The sequence below is a fragment of the Dermacentor variabilis genome, chromosome 4, assembly GCF_050947875.1.
Source record: "Dermacentor variabilis isolate Ectoservices chromosome 4, ASM5094787v1, whole genome shotgun sequence".
Taxonomy (NCBI): Eukaryota; Metazoa; Arthropoda; class Arachnida; order Ixodida; family Ixodidae; genus Dermacentor; species Dermacentor variabilis.
In genome coordinates this window covers 50,950,921-50,975,851 of record NC_134571.1, presented here as the reverse complement: position 1 = coordinate 50,975,851, position 24,931 = coordinate 50,950,921, and the positions used below count along the sequence as shown (strand labels likewise).

General features: G+C 47.7%; 1 long non-coding RNA gene across 1 annotated transcript; it reads left to right on the top strand.

The window, feature by feature from the left end:
- The first annotated feature begins 19,122 nt into the window (after nt 1-19,122).
- Nucleotides 19,123-24,426, top strand: LOC142579108 (uncharacterized). The gene is made up of 4 exons (XR_012827354.1): nt 19,123-22,678; nt 22,756-22,948; nt 23,024-23,235; nt 23,312-24,426. It is a non-coding gene; the product is annotated as an uncharacterized LOC142579108 (long non-coding RNA).
- Nucleotides 24,427-24,931: the final 505 nt, after the last annotated feature.

Sequence of the window (24,931 nt, the reverse complement as noted above, 5' to 3'; positions counted from 1 at the left end):
GGTGTGTTACTGATTGTATTTTTGAAAAGAAGGAACCGGATAATGTAAGATGTGAGAGGAAGTTCTTTTTTGACAGTTCTTTTTGAAGTGTCTCAAAAATAAGATGCGTTACTACAAAGAATAACACAGTGTTCTATTGTCTCGGGCATGGTTGCAAAGTCTACAATTTGCATTCCAGGACACATACACTCCTTTTTCGTGAAGCCATGTTTTCATTGGCAAGGTGTAAGTGTGAAGCTTATTGAATACACTACGAATGCCCCTTTTCTCATTCATGGTATTTGTTTCATGGGTGTCCCAAAGAAGCATAATCTCGTAAATAAACTATTGATACTCATACTTAGAGACACGATGGCACAATGATGCCAGTGCCACATATATGAGCTAATCACCACAAAACAGGGTGTTTACATTCGCGGGGAGTCCTTCAAAGGGATACACTTCACTAGAAGGCTGGCAAGGATAAACGCCTCACCAAAATGGCGTACCAGTCCTGTGTAATGTCAAATGCCTGTGGGTAAGTAGGGATTAGTTCACCCTTTTTCGCACGTACTGGCGCACCAGGCATCTCCGAGACCCAGCCGGAATTCGCGGGCGCAATGCTAGATGACGCAAAGTGTGCATAGAGATGCGCGAGTGAGGAGCCCGGCCTTAGTATACACGGCTCATACGTACCTGCGTGCCACTTGCGCAATCTGGGAGGCCACGCTAACTCGGAGGCCACGCAAAGAACTTAGCGCATACTTCGTGGCAGCGTCGCTAGGTGGCGCAGCGTGTCCAGATGGAAGTGCGTAAGAGGAGTCCGGCTGCAGCTCACGCCTTGTTGATGACGCGTTTCGGCTATTATCATACTTGGATATTCATCATAGATGAGTTCTGCCCAAATTTGTCCCTGCGTACCATGCTGGGACTATTCGGCTGGACAACAACCCTCAGGCGTGTGACTAGAACTTACACACATCAGTCGACCCGCGGCCACTAGGTCTCGTAGCTGCCGTGCAGGGGTCATCACCACTCAGTGGGCCACTACAAAACAAATCAATCTGGAAATATAGCGTTGATCGAAATCGCAGGCTTTTGTTTAGACTGACATAACCATCCATCTATACCGCATGTGTTTTGCAATGTGAAGCAAGAGGTTAAGTTAATATCGACTAAGGGGTCATTCACCGAAGGCTATGGAGAGGTAGCAGAAACGGCGAAGCATTTTCGCTTTGGGTGCTGAATCACAAATGAGCTTAAGGAGCTGAAAAAGAAAATAAGAGTTCGAGGAGGAGGAAGGACCGAGCCAGTTGCTGATAAGACGATGGTGGCTAATTGGTGTCTAAGGGCTTCGCGCATTTCAATCCGCAACGTCACCTGAAGAGGAAAACACAAAGACCGACATCGGAAAGAAAAGAACAGAAAAAAAAAGTGATAGAAGAGACCGCCTGAGCAACAAAAACAAATTTGATGCACTGCCTTTCGGAAAGTAAGTAAGCGAGCGTGACGTTCCCGCGTTGTATCAGTTATGGGCGCTCTGCCTATAGCGTCTGTAGTCGCGCGAGACTAATGCATTGAACGCGCGCACACACACGCTCTACGTTGCTCCTGCTACGGCGGCGGCTCTCTGATTGGTCCTGTTGGGAAACGATGCACCACGTCGCCTTGCTGGACTCCTGCAAAAAACAAACAATCAGTAGGTGCACGTCCACCTTCATCGCGTGCTGCGAAGCAAATTAGTTGAGAAGAGAGACGAATAAACAAGCGGGTACAATCCTCACGCCGATGACCGCTCCGTAATACGCGCGTAGCATTATCCCTATACGGAGGCTGCTGCATGCTTGGGTTTCACTTTATTTGTCCCCTCCCCATTTGCGTATAGAGGAGGTAGAGGCGGCGACTGACCCAAGGTGCCTTCTTCGGGCTCCCGCATTTAATGCACTCTTGCTCTTGCCTTCTATAAAATCAAGGGTATGTTACACGCACTATACATTCGCGGTGGAGGCAAGCCACGCTAATTATTATAGAGCAGCTTGACAGCCCAGAAAGAGCCCCCGCGGGCAAAAAACCAGATGAAAGAAGGGTGGCAAAGAGCTTTCTCCACTCGACGAAGTCGTCGCGCCGGTGTGTTCAAGTCGTGGCGCTTGTGCGCGAAACTTATTATCGCCATATCCTCCCGGTATCCGCCCCACTTCGCTAGGGCAGTTTGTCTTTTGGTCTACTCGCATTTAATGGCCATCGACACAGCACAAGGCTTCAGCCGGCACCAATATGTGTATAGCCTACCGCCGCGTTTTCTATAGCCTGTATGCCTTCTTGTATGCCTGGACTTTCACTTTTCTCTCTCTTCACGATATTCTCTTGTCTGCATCTAGTCTACATCACGCGTCGTAAGAGCGTAAAGGTAAAGACAACATACTCCGGGATTCGCAATTGTAGCATAGGACGATGATGGCACGGGCTAACAACGAGATGAGAAACGGCGGCGTCCACAGGCCCCCACGGTGACAGCGCTCGCCGGCCCTCGAAGCGTCGGTTGCGGTGCCACGACATGCGGCGGGACTGGCGCGACACAACCACAGCCTCCATCGCACCACGGCTGCAGCTCTCGAGGGTGTGTCGTTAATCGCAAGGCGATGCCCCTGCCCTAATTAATGACGCTGCGCTTATCATGCGCGACCCTTGCCCAAAGGAATGCTCGTGGTACAGGCAGTCTAAGCAAGCAGCTTGGGAAAGAGACAAAGTAGCAGGGTGTGGCGGGGAATTTTATCTCCCTGGACACGTTAGCGCGAGCCCGCAAAAATTCCCTTAGCAGCTCTACTTCACACCAAAGAAGAGAGTAGTCACTGAAGTCGTGACAAGCATAAGGATTTGAAGCATTTTCTTCGTACGCGGCACCGACATATACGTACCTCCGATATTGGTGATAAAGGTACAGGAAAGGAAGGTGAAAAGAAAAGAAAAGAAGTAGGCGCCACTCGGAAGATGTGGGAACTACAACAGAGCCGTGATCGTTCCCTCCACTCCCCCTCTGCTTTTCTTTCGTTCTATGACTAATTTTTGTTCTCGCATATAATAAATTCGGTGCTTCGTAGTACTCAAGCCATGCCAATGGGCTAAATACATTTTTAAAGAGCCAGAAATTAGTCTAATCAATATAATTATCATTACCAGTAACTAACGTTAATCGGGAAAGCATGCCAAGTCCTGGTTGCAGTTGCATATATACTCGGACAAGATCGCTGCAGAATGGAGAGAATAAGTTCCACATTCACTCGAGCTGTGCATTGAGAGAGAGGAACGCAAGACAGTAACAGACGCTTGTGTAGTTAGCTACCCTAAACATGAGCGGGGATGGCGGGGTAGGGAGGGATCTCAAACCTGTCGCTTGCGCCAGAGGCACAGTATGTCTGCTGTAAATCACTTAAGTCTTTTGCCTTCAGATATTGAAGAAGCGCTTGTGTGCCTTGCTGGGTTTAAGAGCGTTGAGGCCAGGCTCCCAGGTGCTTAGCTTCGGTAAACAGCTGATTGTCCCGCCTGCAAAAAGCACACGGGAGACTATGGCGTTGGTCTTCTGAACATGGGGGAACCGCCGAAGAAGACGTTATATACGGAGCAGACGATCTCTTCCACATCCTTTCGTCTGCGGTCCAGATTATCGCTACACTTATCCGAGGCGATACGCGATTAAGCAGATATTACGCGGTTCCCACGGCGTGTTTTCTTGGGAAAGCGAGAATTCAAACTAACGGTCCTCGCACACCTCTGAGATGTGGATGCCCTTGTAAACATGTTTCATGGCGTCTCAGTATTGTATAAAAAAAGAAATAAAATAAAAAACGATTGAACATTTCTTTCTTGGCAATTCTGCCATATTCAATGCTAATTGAATATGCCTATAATTATTTTGTTGGTATGTAAAGTGTCTCATGGCATTTCGGAGCTCTATGAAGAAGAACAAGAAACATACCCGCGTTGACAATTATTATTATTTTTTTTTGCGGTGAATCGTGCAGTATTCACTGAAATTGTCATGGCTATATAAACGTTTCGTTGATTAGACACGCAGCTACTTCATTACCTACATTGTTTGCGTACAGTTCTGAACCCAAAATGAAAGGTTGTTTTACCCTGCGCTAAACTGGCACCCATGCTAAGCAGCTGCCTTCCTTGGCCACAGACATCGAACCGACGACAACTCCTGCTTAGCACGAGAAGGTCATAGCTCAATGAGGCCACGGCTCAGAGGTGGTCACGCAAAGCAAAAACAAAACAATATTTAAATAAAGTTATGAAAAAATATTAGGAAGTAAATAAAATTAACTCTACATACCATCGACCATACCAACGAACGCGAAGGAAGCAGGTGGTAGGATCAGATGCACTAATCTTTGGTAAATGAAGTTTTCAACAAGGAATAGAAATATATTTAAAAGTGTTATTTGTGATTAGGTGCTTTGTAGAATAATTTTGTCATGATATTTCTTGCGGTTATGAAATCTTCGTGCGTGTGATTTTCTCGTCCCAAATCTATCGCGATGTCTTTTCGCTGAGTCATTCAGAGTAGATGAAGAGCGGCTTTCTATTAACTGAGCTCTTCGTTCTCCGCCTCTCTATTACGTTGCCAACAAACCAACAAAGACAGGATGCTGGCGTTTTGGGACACCAATATCCGGAAAAAGCTCAAGCGGCGCAAGTCGAGTGGCTGTAGGGTGCCGTTGCTCAGCTCTAGGTCGATGGTTCAATCACAGCCGCGGCAGTCGCACTCCGATAACGGCCGAAATGCAAAAACGTTCGTGTACTTAGTTTTAGATGCGCGTGAAAAAACCCCAGGTGGTCAAAATTAGCCCGTTAGTGCCCCTGCTACGGCGTGTCTCATAATAGCGTTGTTCGGGCAAGCAATTGAAGGCCTATAGTTTGAATTTTTATTTTTCCGAGAGAAACGGTGCGGCAGGAGCAGGCGACGGACAACTCGCAACATGTCGCGACGCGCGCTCACGAGTTGCAAGTCATGCTCGCTGCCGGAGCCCAACGCGAATGCCAAGGCGGCCACGGAATTTATGACGGAACCGCGAAGTCGACGGGTTATAATATCGATAAAACAACGGCGACAACGCTAACGCCATTCCGTGTCCAAGAACCCAGTGGAAGCATGTGGAAGCTTCTAGAACATTCCGAGTTCGGCAACTGTACGCAGGCTGCAACTTTTTTTTTATTCCTTTGTTTTTACCATCACCCTCGAGCCGATCGCGGTGATAATAGCGGCACGGCGGCTAGCGAGCCGGTGACGTAGTTCGACATTAGACCAATGAGACAAGAAAGGAAATTGCCCGGGCGTATCAACGCATGCGCCGAAGAGCTTGGCATCGTGGTCGTCGAGAGCATCCGATGGCTTGGGTCGCCATTTTGCCTTTTCTGTCCACTTTGGCGTGCCTCGTCTCGGCTGCCTTCTGCGTCGCACCATACCTCGAGCTCCTGCTGGTCTTAATTACGCACTAACAGTGGCATCGCTTGTCGAAGTTGCATGCTGCGCACGTTCCCGCCTTCGGCCGACTCTGGAAGCACTGGCTTGAAGTCCCGGGCTTGCAAAACGTGAGGCACGCCTCGAGAGGCTTGTAGCCCGACCCGCCTGCTGTCTCGGAAATTCCTGGCCCGGCTTTCGAGCTCCCGGAGTGTAAGTGACCGCCAGCCGGCATAACTACGTTACACGAACGACACTCCGGTCGAGCCAGCGCAGCGTATAAGTCGCAAGTCGTTCCTGCCGAGTACTCGTTCTTTTGTTTGTGCGCGTTCCCACCCCCCGACGGCGCCTGGACTATTGAACTGTGGATGAACTCTGAGCGTGGCCACTAACTCCAGGACCTGCGCGGCAACCCCTCGTCACGGCGAGCGTCGTCTCTACGAGCTTCGCGTCGAGCGTCCTAAACGCTCAAAAGGCCTGTGTGTGCACTTTGTGCATTTTTTCTAGATGGTCTAGCTGGCGAGGGTGGCGCATGCCTTAGAGAAGTTAACTGTTTGTTCAGTTGCACTAGCTAGCGCTCACTGGGATGTATAGCTACATGGCAAAATAACGGGAAGTTAGTTTTGTTGTTTAGCTGTAAGCCCGAGGTTTCGTGGGCATGGCTTGCGGCCACACGGGTCTTCTCCGTGCCGGAATCGAAGAGGATGGGCCACGTGTGCGGGGTGGCGGCGTATAGCTTCAGGTTTAGCTGACACACAGCTTAGCTCACACTAGGCAGGCTACAGCTGATAGCCGTCCTCTTACGACTGCGTCAGGGACATGGACCCATCCGAATGGCCTTGCGACCCGACCCCACTATTTCGTGACAAGGTAGCCCGCGCGCGTCAGTGCTATCGAGCGAAATGTGGACTCACGGAAGCAAACGTCATTCGGAAACTGCCTCGCCAGCTATTAGGCACTAACCCGCTCTACGCAGCACCTCGACGCCGGACGTTGCCTGCTGTGTTCGTCGGAGCATGGGCCGGGCAGCAGCTACAGTAAGCGGCCCGTTTCATTGCCATTGTTGCTGTTCGTTTTTCAGTGTGTGCTTACTGTCCTCGCTATTTTCCAGAGCATCACTCGTACCGCGCGGGGCCTACAGTGTTCCCTCGTCGGTGTGGCCTTGTGGCCCTGCACCGGGTAAATACCACGTATACAGATGAACAGAAGTACTACATCTGTGTTCTCGAGTGCTTAAAGAAAGCGTTGTTGTTGTTTCAGGATCCCGAGGTCCGCTTTCGAGATTGCGGACCACGAGTCGGAAGGATATCCAGTGTGCTGCTCCACGTTTGCCATCCTCACAACATGCCCCACCGGAGATGGCCTTGAGCACCTCTTACCGTGGCTGACCGCGTTGGCTCCTTTGCATTTCCACGTCCATGGCGTCCTGCTACGGGGGACTTCGTTTGCTACTACTGGTAAATATCGCTTAAACACGATTCGTACTATCGCTGTGTCCTATTATTATTGTTATGCATTGTTGTTATTGTTTATTATTATTATTATTATTATTATTATTATTATTATTATTATTATTATTATTATTATTATTATTATTATTATTAATTACTGCTTTTCCCAATACTGCCGCTCTCGACTCGGAGCACAGCAGGTGGGACTACTTCAGGCACAAATGCCCTTAGGAGCTGCAACGTGTGGCCGCTTTGCCAGGTGCTCACGTGTCGTAGGTGATACTGAAAGCCATAGCACATAAAAAATAAATTACGCGGCTCCCACGCGCTGTTCGAATTAATGTAAGCGAAGGTTTCTTTACTGTTTGCGTTAATTGACGGCAATTGGCGATTTTTTTTTTCACGTCGTATGCACTCTAGCGCCGAGTTCGTGCGATATGTTGCGTTGCGTACACGACTTGTTTGTCTACGTAGTACACTAGACATACAGCGATGCGGTATTTGCTTGTGCACCATTGTTCATAGCCGGCGAGAACGGGCGCCTCTATCATTGCCTCACACTGTGAGTGTCGGAAGCGGTAAACTTTAAATAAATTATGGGGCTTTACGTGCCAAACCAGTACGTGTGGAACTTTCCCAGAGCGAAGTATCGGGCCAAGAAGCGGGAGATTCCACACTGCGCACACTGTAACTAGCTCTCGGATGACCGCGGCGTGTTGATGAAGCATGTTAGAACGATCGAGACCGGTGACTGCTTCGAACATGAATGGTTTATTGAAGTAGCTCGCGGCAAGGAGCCTTTCTCGTATTCGTCATCGAGTACTTTGAAGATATTTTACAGGCTCCCGCCTTCCAACTTGCATGAGATAGGCTTTGGCGGGCTATTTGAGGCACCATTCGAAGATGTTGTTTGCAGATATTCCGAGAATTTATTTCTTGCCTTTGTGGATTACACAAGCCCTTGTTATTTTGTAGCGTCCAGGGAATTTTTTTTTTCAATTGGCACATTTTCCAAAATGTTCTTCGACCAGGTATTAACACCTCATCGCCTTTGGACAATGGTTTCGCTAGTCTCGTTTTGGCTCGAGAGTAGCACCTATTTACTTGATATATTCGCGATGCCATCTCATCCACCAAGCTTCCACGATTTCGCATCTGCTTCGCCGTGTTTGATCAACCTCTCCGTTGTATAGCCTTGTTTGTCCACTTTGAAGCTGTTGGCGCTCGCCTATGTAGACAAGAATCAGTGGCATGGGCTCATTAGGTTCGCCATGCACGTATGTTAACGGTCAATTGTTGAGCGCTCGAACTTCTGCTACAATTGCGCGTGGCTGCTCCACTGTAGTTGGACTTCTCGAGATTATTTTTCTCATCGATGCCTTCAGGCTTCGTATGAGGCGCTCGAAAAATTCTCGCCCACCTCCACGGGGCGCACTCGGCTATTTTCCATTGGTGTGTGCTGCAGTAATCCTTCGCCTGTTCGTGCCCAACAGCTTCAAGCATTTCCTTCTCGGCCTTCGTAGAGGTACAGGTACTGGCGTTGTACAAGCAGATTACGGCAGGTATAGCCCGTCGTGCGGTGAATTGCCGGAAAGCTTGTAAAAAAAAAAAACCCTGCCTATCGACACGTCGTTATCTCCAAGCGTGCTCCTCTCGTTACCGCGCAGGTGAAAATTACTACGTATTCTACAATGTCGTATTTGTTCGCATAAGGTGTTCCGGTGAAGTCTGCTTCTGTGACTTACAATGCCCCCGATTCATTCACTCTGTCCGCCTGGAGGGGAGGCAGAATTTAAGTGGCCGGTCTTGTGTTACGCCTGTTGCAGACTATGCATTTATTTAAAACACCTTTTACAGCTTGGCGACCTTGCAATATTCAGAACTTAGCCCGCAGTTGCGCTAGCTTTGCTTGAAATCCGCCGTGCAATATTTGATGAACGTGACGTATTGGCGGTCCAGTGAAATGCCCGTCCTTTGGAAATACGATGACGTGCCGGCTTTGATTCTCGGCTGTAGTGCAAAAGTATTTTGTCTTGCAAGTGTCCTTTCTTGTAACAATACTTGTCCATTTCTTTTAAATTATTTAGGGCTTGAATCGGCATTGCCACTTGGCAGCCTGAGTAGTACTTTAGGCGTATCCAATATGTCTCTGCAATTATCTCTTTTCCTGTAAACGGCCTTTGTGATGTTGCGTCGTCTGTGAACTTGAATACCCGTGGTGTTACTCTTAGATGCCGCCGAATTTGATTTACAAGATTGGTTGATTCTCTTGTTCCTGTGCAGGTGTGACTATGCGTTTCGTGTTAATCATCTATCCGTACATTCGTGTGAATCACGCTTGCTCTTTCCGGCTCCACGGATGTAACTCCATCGGGTCCATGCCACCCTATTTTTCCAGTCCGTCAACGTCTTTGCGCTTATACCACTTGTGCATAGATCGGCGAGATTGTCTTCACCTCGAATGAACGACTCGCTCATTTGTGGTGTCTTCTCTTCTGCGACTCTGTTAACAAATGTATCCCCTTTGCTTGTCCTTCTGATACAATGAAGTACAATCATTGAGTCGGTCAAGCAGGCTGCTTCTTGAATTGTTGCGGTGAAGTGACTTTTGATGTAGACGCCTAGACTTGATGCTATCACCGCTGCCATCAGCTCAAGTCTTGCTAAACTTGTCCCTTTCATTGGAGCTACGTCGCTTTTTGCTGTCGGTAGGCTTGACTTCGTTCCATCGGTTTACACGACTGCCACGTATACTGCCGCTTCCTATGCTGTTGGACTCGCGTCGACATACAGCTTGTATGCTTGTTCTATTTGATCCTTGCTTGCGTGGTATTGAAGTAGAACTAGCAGCTCCTTCGTTACAGACATCAGGGTCCCTCCACTTCTCACATTCTTCTTTAAGGAGTGGCTCATCTCACGCGTCGTCCCTTCTCTAATATTTGAAACCTATCTCTGCGCATATCGTAAAAGGTGACGGCAAACCAAGCGCATCAAATCCTTCCTGCCACTTGTGCAGCATTGTCCTTTTGGTTAAGTACGTTGTTAATTTGAATTTTTCGTCTACTTCAAATGAACCAGTTGTCGGCCTTTCCTGTACTATCTTCGCTCCTATTTCTTTTACTAATGCAGCTGCAATAAATATCCGCTGGCTTTCACTGTCTAATAATAATCGGCACTGTCTGCCACCTTGTTCTCCCCCTATCCAAGCTGCAGCGGTCTCCAAAAGCGCAAAATTGTTTTACATTTTCAGTTGCGTGTAGAGTAGCCGTCGTTGCTTCCGCTTGCTGTGTTCTGACCTGCTCTACCTTTTCTTGCTGCACCGTTGTGCCTACTGATCTCGCATGTTGTTCTTTGCACTGCTTGCATTTCCCTCTTCCTCTACAAATAGGTGGTGTTCTGGCCGGTTGCATCTGAAACATACTCTATTCTCAGTGAGAATGTTTTTTTCTTCGTCATTGGAATGTTCCGACGACAGTCCTCAGTTGCGTGGTTGTTCTGCTTGCAGGACAGGCAGCTTCTGTTTGAGCTATAAATGCTGCAATTCCGAAGCAGTATGCTATTATTCTTTGGCTTCGCAACTATCCTCTCCTGTTAACATTGTCTTTCTGGGAAGATATTTGCTATCGCTGGAATGACTTAAGCCTGTCCAGCTTTTCTGCCTCGGCGCTGCAACTCACGCTTGCGTCTGTCCGGAATAGCCCGGCTGCTCTGCGCACCATTCTACGTAACGTGGCTTCCCGCTGTCAATAAACCCCGTAGCAACGGTATCTTCTACTTGCATACTCGTTCGCCATAGACGCCATATGCCATAAACGATATAACTTGACAACCTACCGGCATTTTCTGGATGGTCTATTACTTTGTTTCAATCATTCCATTCATACTAATCTAGATTTCGCAAGCATGCAATTTTTTGCAACATCGTTAACGAGTTTCTATTATTCAACCATTCTCTTTTCTTTAATGTCATTAATATCTACAGCAGCTTCAAGTTCCTTAGCGATCTGCTTAAGGTCTAGTCCTGGGTTGGTTTCAATGTACCATCGCATAAGAAGCAAGCTGAACTACACAACCGTGTCGATCGCAAAGAAGGGTCGTGTGAAGGCCAGCGCTACTAAAAATGTATCGTTCGCGCTAACACACGTATCACGTTTACCCACCTGCACAACGTAGTTGAGGGGTTTAATTTCAGACCCGTGTGCAGGTAGCGCTGCCACACCCGGCCACGACGGCACTGACGGTGCGGCATTATCAAGTTTGAGGGTACGGTTGTGCTGTGTCGATAGGTGCAGAGCGGTCCGTGTAGCCGTTCACTTAATCCGACGACAGGTGTGGCACCGAACAGAATGTGGCGATGTGCTCCTGCGGAGCCAAAGTCGCATCGAACCGCACCGCTTGTTCCACGCGCGCCGGTAGATCCGTCGCGAACATTAGCTGCAGAACGTAGAACTGGTTAATTGAGAGGTGAGTGCTGGTAGCACTGCCATGCCCATGCCTTACTGAACAAGCAACTAAACCAGCGATCAAGATGCATACACACTGCGAATAAGTGCACAGGACGATGCTGGTTGAGTCGCTTGATAGTAAAACGAGCATCGTCCTATGGTCTTTCCTCTGTATGCACCTGGTTAACCCGCTTAATTCCTCCTTCGGTACGTACCAACTTCCCCCAGCACTTAACCTTACTGCATCCGTGCCTTATTGTTCCAGAATCTTGACCTCTGCTTTCGATTGCAGCCCACGTGTAAGGTGGATATCCAGCGCGCTTCTCCACGTTTGCCATCCTCCCAACGTCCCTCTCAGGAGATGGCATAGAGCACCGCTCGTACCGTGACCGACCGTTCCCCTTCGCCGGTGCGGTCTCGCTGGCAGACGAGATCGATCATCGCCCTTCTTTGCTACGGGCAAGTACCACGTACAGACCACTCGTGCTACGGCTGTGTCCTCGAGTGGTCCAAAAATAAGCCTCATTGCTTCAGTTCGTTTTACATTCGCCTTCCCTTTCGTTACATAAATTCGTTTCGTCGCTTGGACAAATATACGACAAAGGAAATAAAACACGAGGAAAACCAGGGAATACAATTGTCGGTACCTGACTAGGTCCCTGTCCTCAATATTTTGCACTCGAGCACCAGCGGTAACCTGTCATTGTCACTAAAATACAAAAATGAAATGCAAATTTTTGTGCACTTTATCAAAATTCACTTATCTGGACTACCAGTTCATAAGCAAGCATGAAATGCATTTACTATGTGGCAATTGTAATTCAACACATCACATGACTAAAAGCTTAACGTTCTGTCAGCAATTACTTATCAATTTATTGAATTACCTCACAGCCTCCCGAAGGTGTATTGCGCGAGGGGAGGATACAGGGAATTAGCAAAAAGGAATACAGTGTACATTGTTAGCGAGTAAACATGAAAGAACAAGTCTCTAACAATGTTAATGCAATACAAAAACGTTTCTTTTGGGCGAAGAAAACCCTCCTAACCGACTGTTGCGTAAACTTGGATAGCCCAGAAAAAACCTGGCATCCAAAAAGCAAAAAAATAAAATAAATAAGAAACATTGTACTACCTAAGCCTAGGGGAAACAATATGGATTGGTAGCTTGCTGAAATGTCTCTAGGACTTTGCTTGCTGAATTTCAGTTTTAATATTCCAACCATTCACGACAGCGGGGTTCAAGAGGTCGAAGCTGTCTGCCGTAATTTGTCCTTGGTTTTTCAAGTTTTTTGTAGATCTCTTAACCTCAGTATTAATGTCGCCAGTATGCACGTGTAGGGTTGGATTGCGAATAGCAATTTCTAACGATCTCGGGAATCCTTAGTAGTCCGTTCTTCGGCAACATTGAAGCCAAAGGAAATGTTTTATTTCGTCGTTCGCCATTTCATTTTAGTACTAGAAGTAGTACCCCACATGACAACACATACTGCATCTGTGATTGACCTGCATCTAAGTGGCATTTGGTCTCGCCCTTCCTAAAGTACCTACTCTACCAGAAGGCTTCATGTTTAAATTGCCAACGTGGTCATTCCAAGGTAGTCATAAAAAGCATCCAATAATATTATGCAGTTTGTCCGCCCTATATGGTCAACGCCAATAGAGACGTAAACGGTTTACTCCTGCGATTCGAAACCTTAAAAAAAAAACTCTTCGCTTTGCTTTATGTGCTTCAATTGAAACTCGTTCACATCTGGCAACTTTGGCAACTCCCTTAACCGCCTGTTCGATTGTATTCGTTAAGTCAGCACTACATGAAACAATTCATGTAATCCACGTACAAAACCTTTTTTTTCTATTGGTGGAATGGTAGCGATGTTTACCTACAAAACAAAAATAAAAGCGGCCCTAAAATACCTTTGTGTTACACCTTTAGTCATTGACATTAGCTTGGAGATTAATGCAACCATAAAACACATTGGTGCAATTTTGGAGATGGATTCTAATTAACTTAATGTCCCCACCCACTAATTCTATAAGAACCTCCTGAAGAGTACCCGCCGTGGTTGCTCAGTGGCTATGGTGTTCGACTGCTGAGCACGAGGTCACGGGATCGAATCCCGGCCACGGCGGCCGCATTTCGATGGGGGCGGAATGCGAAAGCACCCGTGTACTTCGATTTAGGTGCACGTTAAAAAACCCCAGGTGGTTCAAATTTCCGTAGTCCCCCAATACAGCGTGCCTCATAATCGGGAAGTGGTTTTGGCACGTAAAACCCCATAATTTACTTTAAATTTAACATCCTGAAGAGTACGTAGTATTCGACTTCATCAAAGGCCCATCTTAGGTACAGAAATATGCATACTGCATTCAACTACCGTTCCATATTTTATTATTGCTTCCTTTGTTTGCAACATTGGTAGCTCAGTTAACTTGTCCTGTTCAAAACTCCACTGGTGTCGCGAAATCACTTTCATGCTTTTTCAAGAAACCGAGAAATCTTTCTTTTCGTGCAACACGCTTTGGTATGTTCGAGTGAAAATGCTCAGTACGGATACTGTCTTTTCAGGGTCCCGACGTCTGCGTTCGATTGAGGCCCATGAGTCAGGTTATCCAGTGTGCTGCTCCCCATTTGCCATCCTCCCAACGTCCCCCTCGGGAGATGGCCTAGAGCACCACTTGTACTCTGGCCGACCGTGTTTGTTAAATCGGATCCCACCACCCATGGCGTCCTGCTGGCAGTCGAAACCTTGCTCCTCGCCCACCCACCACTGGTGAGTATTGCGTACTGACGTCTCGTACTTCGGCTCTGTCCTCGAGTGGTCGACAATAAGCCCGCTGATGTTTTCATTTTGCAGATGACCGTTTTCGATGGCGGTGAGCGAGGAGGACGTCCGAGGCAGTCTTGCCAAAAGGTGACAAATTTTACATATTGTGGACAGTATGTCCGAGATCTCAGGGGAAATTATTCTGGCAATGAAAACGCGTTATATTCTTTGACGTCAGAAGTTCTTTTTCGATTTAATGTGCTGCAGTGTACAGATGTGGGCAACAGTAGTTTATATTGGACAAATGAAATCAATGCGACATGCCTGAATTATTACACAGACGCTATTTTGCGAGATTTCTAAATGTCGTCTTACGAGTGGCGAGCTTCGGTTACGCTTTCTGCAGCTGACTTGAAGTTGCAATGACAGACATTACAAAAGGCCCACGTCAGCGACCTCGGCCACTTTCTTGGCGTCTCCACTGCGAGTAAGACTAAATTTTGAAAGCAGTTTCAGCAAAGCTGGTTAGATCTTTCGTTAAAGCGCTGAATTGCTCCACTACGGGGTGATGACCACCAGCTTCATACGTTTTAGGCCTTCCATGTGTTCAGACAAAACGTGGCCATGTATAACAAACTGAACATCGTGTAATTTTATTTTCTAAGTATGACACTTGAAATATGCCGATGAGGAGCCGGAAGTGTAGCTTATTTACAGATAGCTTTCTTGATTGTTATTATATATTGCTTGAACGCATGAATAACTGACACTAGCACTCGATGTCTGGGATTTGAAAGGCATTTTATCAAGGCACTGTACCTGGTTTCGAAACTTCCTTATTTCTTTTTTTCAACTGCCGGCCACTTAGGCGCACATATCTTGGACTCCATCGTGCTTGTCCAGGATGTCCTGGTCGAATGGGTTTTAGATTAAAGTCGGCTGCAGGGGATTTGGCCTCAGATTCTCAGCGACTTCCTCACAGAGTATAGATGCTTTTCTGAATAAATATGGTCCTGGCGTATGGAAAATTTTTGCCCACATGTGTAACAAAAGTACGTGGCAATTTGACAGCACTGGTTTCTGCTCAAAATTCCGAGTATTTTCTTGCCTACGTTCCAGATCAGGTGCTTTTGATCAACAATCCTTCCACGGCTGTGCACGTTTGCACATCGGCCGGTAACTGAACATCCAAGTCTGAGCGTGGCCACCAACCCCAGGACGTTCGCGGCAACCCCTCGTCACGGCGAGCGTCCTCTCTGCGAGCTTCGCATCGAGCATCCTAAACGCTCATCAGGTGCACTTTGTGCATTTTTCTAGATGGTCTAGCTGGCGAGGGTGGCGCATGCCTTAGAGAAGTTAACTGTTTGTTCAGTTGCACTAACTAGCGCTCACTAGGATAGTATAACTACATTACAAAATTGCTTAGCTGTAAGCCCGAGGTTTCGTGGGCATGGCTTGCGGCCACATGGGTCTTCTCCGTGCCGGAATCGAAGAGGACGGGCCACGTGTTGCGGGGTGGCGGCGTATAGCTTCAGGTTTAGCTGACACACAGGTTTAGCTCACACTGCGCAGGCTACAGCTGATAGCCGTCCTCTACGAGTGCGTCAGGGACATGGACCCTTCCGAATGGCCTTGCGACTGGACTCCACAATTTCGTGACAAGGTAGCCCGGGCGCGTCAGTGCTATCGAGCGAAATGTGGCATCACGGAAGCAAACGCCATTCTGAAATTGGCTCGCCAGCTTTTAGCTATTGCGGCGACCTTACGTCGCTAATGGTCCGGAGCGCAGCTCAGCCATGCAGCAGCTACGGTAAGTGGTCCATTTCTTTGCGGTTCCAGCTGTTCTTTTCTGGTTGTTTACTTTCCTCCTTGGGTCGCAGATGATGACCTTGATCACCACTCGTGCAGTCACCTACCGTTATAACTATTTCGAATTCCCTCGGCAGTGAAGTGTTGCTGGTGAACTGGACTTTGTTCCTCGCCTGGCACTACTCCTGGCAAGTATCATGAACACTAGAATAGTAGTATGGCAGTGTTCTCGAGTGTTTAACAAGCCCCGTCTGATTTCAGGTTCCTACCGTCTGCTTTCCATGTGCTGCCCGTAGAAGAGCGGAACGGAGGCTGATGAGGACGAAGGGCGACCCACCAATGAAGACTACCTATAACAGGATTAACGCAGTGATTCGACGTTATACAAGGGAACTAAGAAAAGATCAATGGGCATCATTTTGTGCAAGCCTATCGGTCTTCACGCCAGTTCCAAGGATATGGTGGGTCGTTAATAACCTTGCTGGAAACTTTCGACCAAAGAAGCCATTTGAAGCCCTAGCATTGAAGTTAGGGAAGACACTCGCTTGTCTTGCGAATGCCTTCGCTGAAATTTACTCTTCCGGCAGGTCAGCCGGCACAACCAACCCGCCTCCGCCGCTACCGTCGTCTCTAATGGATGCTCCTTTCACACTCGGAGAGCTGGAACTAGCTATGAGCAGCCTCCGACGCCGCTGTCCGGTGGGACCTGACCTTATCAGTAATCAGATGCTGACTAACCTACCGGTTGAAAGACATGATTTGCTGGCATTTTTTAACCAAGTCTGGGCCAGTGGGGGCTATCCCACATTTATGGAACGTAGCATGGGTGGTACCGGTTCTGAAGCCTGGAAAGAATCCTGCAGCTCTGGACTTGTACAGACCGGTATCACTGACCTCGTGTGCAGCGAAGCTAATGGAGATGGCGTGCACAAGACTCACTTGGTATTACAGTCGTCGGACGATCCCACCGCTGTCAACCAGATGTAGGAGTTGTCGGACGATCTCGCCGCTGCCACTATTTGAAGGAGTTGAAGGTCGTAGAGAGGAACTTGGGAGGAACTAGGTGAACGGGGTTTATTTACATTATTTACAGTTTAAACAAGACATACATCGACAGTCTAGCGTGGCTCCCAAATGGAGCCCGCAAGACGAAGCATACAGCAAACGAGCACACAGCTCACGAGTACATTTCGAGCACGACAACGAGCACGCTCTAGCAGCCGACAACAGCCGCTTATAGCCACTCCGTTCGACGTCATCGTTCGTCATCGTGGTCGCCTTTGAGAGAAGGGGGGTAGGGGTTTTACAAACATGCCGCACAGGTTTCAGTGCTCTCTCTGAGGGCCGACGACCTTTGCAGCGCAGTCGTCGTGGTATCCATTCTCCTGCGTCCCCGTAGTGAGGTGGTCACGCCCGACCCCAGCCGGCGCCTCTAAATTCCAGAGCGGACCTCGCACAGCGGCCTCCGTCGCTGCACATTGTCTGGTGTCTCGAAAAGCGGATGGGGAGGTTTTCATGAATGTTTCTAAGGCTTACGACTACGTGTCTCAAAGAGCCATCATCAGCCGGTTACAAGTTACAGGCGTCACGGGTCATCTCTTGCACTTCATACATACGTTCCTGAATGATCGTCGCGTCAGAGTTCGTCTTGGCGAAACTTTGAGCGATGAAATACGTATATTTCGCGGCGTGCCACAGGGCAGTGTTTTATCTCCCTTATTATTTAACATTGCCATGAGTAGCCTCCCAAGAGTACTAAACCATCGAACACCAGTGACGATATCTATATGCCGATGATATCTGCATATGGGCCTCCGGCTACCAGCATCGCCGCCTCGCACGAATAGCCTAGGGAGCAGTAAAAGCCATTCAGGGCCACTTGGCAACGATTGGATTATCACTATCAGCCGAGAATTCATCATTCGTACTATTTCCTGGAGTGAAAAGAAAACCTACACGCTTGACGCTGAATTTGGACGGATACCAGATTCGACAAGGCACCAACGTCCGATTTCTGGGCGTTACCTTAGACCAGAGGCTACTCTGGCGCCGCGGTGTTGACCACGTTGTGACGTCATCGTCACCCAGGTTACATGTGCTCAAGCGAGTCGCTGGCATACGCTGGGGCAACCACCCGACGTCGATGCTACGGCTACGTACAGCGTTGGTTACCAGTCGAATCCTGTATCAGCTACCTCTGATGTCACCCTCAGACAGCCAATACGAGCGCTTAGAAGCAATCCACAGAAAAGGTATCAGACTTTGCCTTGGAGTCCCTCAGCCAGCGTCAAACAAGAAAATGCTCTACGAAGCTGAGTCACGTCCTCTACGACTGAGTCTACGCCCGGTAGAGCCCTCTTACGACGTATAGGTAACAGGCCGCGCTCACATTTTTATGCAGCATTGAACACGCTTCGCGTATTAGGATAGCGCTGCTCGAGACAGAGGGAAAGAATAGAACCACCCTGGACATTCGAGGACATCACACGCAACTTAAGTGTACCCCGATTGCAGTCAGAGCTGCATTCCATCTGCAGAAGCCAAGTCATTGGTCCTGGAACACCTGAACACGACTTACCCGAATCACCTACAAGTATACAGAGATGGTTCTGTCAAGGCAGACCAAGACCGCTGCGCAGCTGCAGTCTATATTCCCCCTCTAAGATATACGTGGTCTGGCCGTCTGGACTGTATAACCTCGTCGACAGTTGTCGAAGGCGTAGCAATAGCTTCTGCTCTGCGCAAACTAAAGACTTTGCCTCCGCAGAATGTGGTTGTCCTTACGTAATCAAAGGCCGCATTACAAGTATACCGTGGTTTGCCATCCCTCAAGTTCCCACGCAAATCACTAGCCACCGTGAAAGAACTCAACAACAAAGGCTTCACAGTAAAGTTTCAGTGGATTCCCTCCCACATTGGTATCTCAGGAAACGAAAAAGCTGATGCGCTTGCATACGCAGCGCTCTATCATCCTCCCAAAATCAAGACTCCAAAGAGTAATCAAATGGAAAAATCTGACATTCGAAATCACTTTGCGTCGCTTTGGGTTCCACCGCATATGCCCTGCGTAACCAAGAGATTGCACCGAGAGGAAGCCTCACTTCTGTATCGAATAAGGACAGTATCTGCTAATACACCGGCCTGGATATTTAAAACGGGGCGAATCAATCCTCCGAACTGTACGGCATGCAACGAGACGGGAGACATTGAGCACTTTTTGTGTTTCTGCCAGCAATTCCAAGATGAGATACTCTCCTGAAGAATCTGCAAAACAAGGACCTTCCGCATGCGCGCCTGCAACACCTTATATTTCCCGAGGGATCAGTTATAGCCCGCAAAGAAACTTCACGTCTCCTCATCGAATTCTTAAGAGGCTGGTTTGATGGACATATGGCGAAACCCTTCAGCGATATTGTGCGAGACACTCGGGCGGAGCAATTGCCGGCCTTCATCGCCAGGCTAAACACGCCTGTTGCTACAATTCACGACCACCACCACCACATCCATTGCGGCTATTCACAACCATATCCAGCGGGCGCTTCTGCACATCTAGTCTCCGGCCGTGTTACGTACGCATTTTTCTCGCCGGTGGCTTTCAGCTGGGAGACGGAGATTCGTTCAACTCCTTGCACTGCTTCTGACAAGTACTATGTATACACTCCAATGGTACTGCGGATGTTTTCTCGTGTGGCGTATAAGCCCTGTGGAATTTAAGGTTCCGAACGTCTGCTTTTGAATGAAGCCGTGTTTTCCTCTGACGGCTATGGTTCGCATTCTCTCAGTGCTCCTTTCCTTAATCCTGTTGCTACACCTTGCCGGTTCCGTAAGTACACAAACTTTGTGGGCTTCCGATGAAATTTGCTGTGGAATGTATTTACTATGCAGACGTTCGAGGTTAGGTTTATGCTTCGGAAAATTTCCTTCGCCAGTTTCCAAAAGGCTTTTCTATGTCGCTCTCCAACTAAGACGACGTTGAATTTCTTCCGTTCCTGGTTATATTTCTTAGCCGAGTTCATTTCCTCACCCGTAATTTATTTCACAAACTCGGAGTGCCACACTTTTCATAATGCTTTTGTAACTCTACGTAGTCTTCACTTTTCTCGAAGGTTGCCGTCCTATTCAGTGTTTCCTCCCAGTTTTCTGGTTCCGCCCGTCAGGTCCGCCCGTCAGGTCCGCAGAAGTTAGAGGAATGGGTTCTCCAGGTCCATCGTGAACTTTTGTTAACGATTACTTCTTAATGATACCACCTCCTACGTGTACTCGGGTATATAGTTCTCTATTATGCAGTACACATCGACCGATCGCTTTCCGCAGTAGACTTGAATACTACGAATGAGCCTTTCATAGAAACCGCCCCACACGGTGTTTTGCGGAGGAAATTTCCACTTGGTTATGGGTCATATTGTTCAGTTGTTTAGCAACGTAATGTTGCTGTCACCGCATTCAATTCCTTATTAGTTCTCCTGAAAGGCTTGTGTTGTTGCTGAGCACATTTATGTTTGACCTGAGAAACGCCGAAAATAGTGTAGAATACAGATCTGAAGAGTCTCCAACAGTTTCGCAGTGTACACCTCTTGTCACGGCACATGTAAAAGTTGCTGCTCAAAGTTTGGCTCTCTCCTTGTTTTTTTTTTTGTGGTTGCTCTCTGCGCACCGTTGAAATGTAGATGAGCTATTTCAAACAATGTGGTCTTCGTCACTCTATCCTCAAGAGGAGGTACTTCCTCTTACAAGGATTTGGAATTGTATCTTTGCCACACAACGCACTGTCGTATTACTTCTTTCACTTATTTTCGTCCTCCGATTACTCGAAATCTCGCTATTATACACGCCAGTGTACCGCATGCTCCACCGTGAATTTTGTCCATGTAGGTGTCGCACTAATAGTCCAGATTTCTTACATTTACATGTGATCGGGTGCTGCTCCTCTTGTGATACGGGCCCTACCGAAGGCGCCCTTGAAGTCTCATTGGGTCTTTATTCTAAGATATCTGATATTCGCCTATTGTCTGCACATTCGCTTGCTTGCTGAATTTTTGCAATTTGCAATACACACTTTGTTCTAACCAAATGAGGCATGTTTCGGCGGTATCTATTTCTTCTGCTTTCAGTGGACCGTCGAACTTGTCCTCTAATATTCACGGAACGAAACATTACGCAGTTGCTCTCCAAATATTCAAGTAACTGCCGAATCTGTCAACTTCAGTGCCTCGTCTTGAGATCCTTTTCGATATATATCTGACGCTATAATCATCTCCTTTCCTTTCAGTATCAACCGGCATTTTCTAACTGCGATTTGGTCTGTAGCAACTGGGGTGCCTTCCACAAAATTGTTCACATCTTTTTTACAGTGACTCCTTGTTATATCTGCTCGATTTTTCAGTACTATTGACGTATCTTTATTGTTCTCCTACTGAGTAATCCTTTTTTTTTTGTAGTCTGTGTTCAGCGGTTGCTTCATACGTTTTCGTTCTCCAATGCAGCACGATTGTACAAGTGGTCCGATACTTTAGTGTTGCTCGCAAGTTCTAATTTGCGAGACTGACGACGGTGATAATGAGAGCTACTCCGTCCTTTTCCAGGACCAGCACTGTCTCCGCTCTGATATAAAAGTACCATGAATGCTGTACTTGAATACACCGCCGGACTTGCATCCGAGAAAAGTGTCGGTGCTTACGTTCCGTTTCTTGTTGTCGATGTGCTTTGAGGCATTTAGTCCTTTATCTTCTTCGGTATATTTCTCCATAGATTATTTATCTTCGTCTGCGAGAGGGTTGTCCCAAGATCCCGGCTTTTCCCGGCATTGAATACCGATATTAGCTGTTGCAGTGCGGGACGTTAGAAACTCCAGCCGACCAAATACTTTTTGCCCTGGCTTGAAATACTCGTCGCTTCGTGAGCATTTCACTCGAGTCTTCATATCGATGGGAAAGAATACCGTCGGCCGTGTCCCAGTTAATTCCTAGAATACTGGTCTGGCTTGATCACGTAAGAACGGCACCTTGATGCGAATTTAAATTCTCATTTCTTCACTGTTCGATGTCTATTTCCTAAGATTCAATGCAGCTCGGAAAACTTTTTTGCTTATATGTACACTCCTTTTGCCTGGTTTTCTTATGTTTCAAGCATAACTTCATCAACGCAAACATAATTGCGTTTGCTGTCATTGCAAGAATTTGAGAAAATTCAGTGTTGGTGCATCTGCATTTAAATTTCCTCTTGTCTGAAGAGAATCATTCGAAATATTCCTGATCTTAACCACGAGGCCTCAAATACTACGCTTAATTTTCTTGCTAATCGGTCTTCTCGAATTGCGTGATGGCGCGATATGGTAGTTATTGTTCAGATTCTTCCGAACTCGCTCGTTCTGCTTTCCAGATGGGAAACATCTCGCATTGAACAGTTCTATTTTTATCTCACTGCTGCATTTGTCTGGTGTCTTCGAGATAGTCTTCCGATTGCTACTTCGTTGATTTCCACGTTAACTTGCTTTCTCCTTATTTCTGAACAGTGCTTGTAACTAGAGTCCACTTTATACATCGTTTCTTTCTGAGGAGCTAAGCCAGTATATTCCACCTTCAAAAAGTTCAAAATGGAGATCGTCAGTTTCTGCGGCGTCAAGAACCATGGCGAGTTTCGCGTTTCGCAGTTCTCTTCTGCACCATCGGTCAGGCACAATACAGTCGGGTATTTTCTATTTTCCATTGTATCTTCGTTTCGTTTTTTTTCACTGGGCTTTCCTCCTCGCCTGCACTACTGCTGGTAAGTGTCGTTTACACGGGACTGGTATTACGACTGTGTCCTCCAGTGTTTAACAAATAAGCACTGTGTCGTTACAGCTTCTGCACTCCTGTTCTGGTCCACAAGCGTACCCAACGTGCTCTTGCACGACTCTACGGTCTGCGCTCCAAAAGATCACTTCGCGCATGAGCATCACCTGTTCCAGGAGCGAGTGTTATTGCTTCTACATTCCCTCGCCAGCGGCGTCCTGCTGGTAGACTGGACTTGTCTCCTCGCCCTGCACTACTACTGGTAAATGTCCTTTCCATGGGACTCGTATTAAGACTGTGTCCTCCAGTGTTTAACAAATATGTATTGTCGTTACAGGTTCTGCACTCCTGTTTTCGACTGCGGTGGGTACCTAGCACGCTCCTGCGCATCGACTTTCCGTTCTGCGCTCCAAAGGATAATCAGGCACCTTCACTTCAGGCACCAGCATCACCCGTTCCATGAGCGACTGCTATTGCTTCTATGTTCTCTCGCCGACGGCGTCCTGCTGGTAGACTGGACTTAGCCTGGCGCCCTTGCACATAATTCTGGTAAATATCGCGTACACACGACTGTACTGCGCCTGCATGTTTTCGAATGACCAACAAACAGGGCTTGTCATTTCAGGTTCCCAGTGTTTGCTGTCACTTGGGGCGCAAGAGAAACGTTCCAACACTCCCATTTACAAGAACATTCCTGGCCTTGCCTCACGAGCAACTACATTCAACCCGGTCGTCCTGCCTCGTGCTCTATACAAGCTTCCTCACATTAGTGAACGCGTCGCACACCTGTCTTGGCGGTGTCCTGCACTGTGTTGACGGCGAGTTCATGCTCTGAAGGACTGCCTGTGGTCACCGTCCCGAGACAATCCATAGGATGTGCTCCTACAGTTCGCGGTTCCCTTTTTTTCCGCAGGCATATTCAAGTTTTGTGTAGCAAGCTTTTCTGCTTTTGAAGAGTGGCACGTTGCTCAGCGAATGTATAGCGCTTCTAGAAATCGGGTTAATATGAAGCAGAGTAGTAAAGGGCTGGTTAAGTGGACACCACTCTGTACCTAGTAAGGGCTGTCATGTTTTCATGAGCGGATCTGTAAATTTTTGGTGGCGAGTAATGGACATTCATTCATCGTGTTCTTTCGTAGTGTGTGTGTGTGTGTGTGTGTGTGTGAAAAACTTTATTAGCTCTAGATTCGCTGGTCTTCTGCGGTCTTCAGATGACTTCGTCCATCTTCTAGCACAACGGTCGGTCGCCCTTAGCCCAGGGCTCCGCTGGATGCTGCTGCCAGTTATGCTCGCCGAATCACCTTCTTGATCGACCCGACGATCGCTGGAGAACACTCCCTCCCATTGCTCCGCACTCGGGTTTGGCATATAACGGGTACCACGTCTATCTTCTGGCATGCCCACGTTATGTGATACAGCGTGGGTGTTTCGTGGCACCAGGGGCATTTGTCATTTTATTGTGTGGGATACATTTTGCTGAGTACGTTTATGTTCGGGTACGAGTCCGTTTGTAGCTGCCTCCACGCGACAGTCCTCTCTTCTAAGGGAGTTGTGCGGTGGTGGATACCGCTCTCTGCAGCCCTTGTAGTAATTTAGTATCGCCGAATAGTCTTTGGGTACAGGTTCGGTCCCCTCGAGGTCGCCTACGTTGGATGCTCGGTAATAAGTGCACCCTCGATAGATAGATAGAACAACTTTATTGAAGAATAAAACGCTCAATGGTTGGAGCCCCTAGACAAGGGCCCCACTGGCTTCCGCACGCCGTCTTGCTTGTCTGATGATGGCCCTTTGGACCTCTTCCTGTGAGCTGGACAGCGCCGCCTCCCATTGTGTATGATCCGTAATTTCTGTGTTAGTCTTTTGTGTATATGCCGTGCATGCCCATTAGATGTGGTCTAAGGTTGGCGTGGCTCCGCACCATGGGCATGTGTCCTCTTATCTTTCAGGGTGAATTTTATAGAGAATGTGCCGGTTGTTATATGTATACGTTTGCAGCTTTCTCCATATAACCTGTTCTTCCTTACTGAGGTCCTTATCTGGGGGTGGTAGTTTCATTCTATTTCCTCTGTGGTAGTTTAAAATTGCAGAGTAGTTCTGATCAATCGGGATCAGGTCTTAAGAGGTGTCCTGTGAGCACCCGTGGTGTGTAGCATGCGCACGAGCTAGTCTGTCAGCCTCTTCGTTTCCCTTGATTCCCTCATGACTGGGTACCCATATAAGATGAAATCTGGCTCGGGGTTTTATA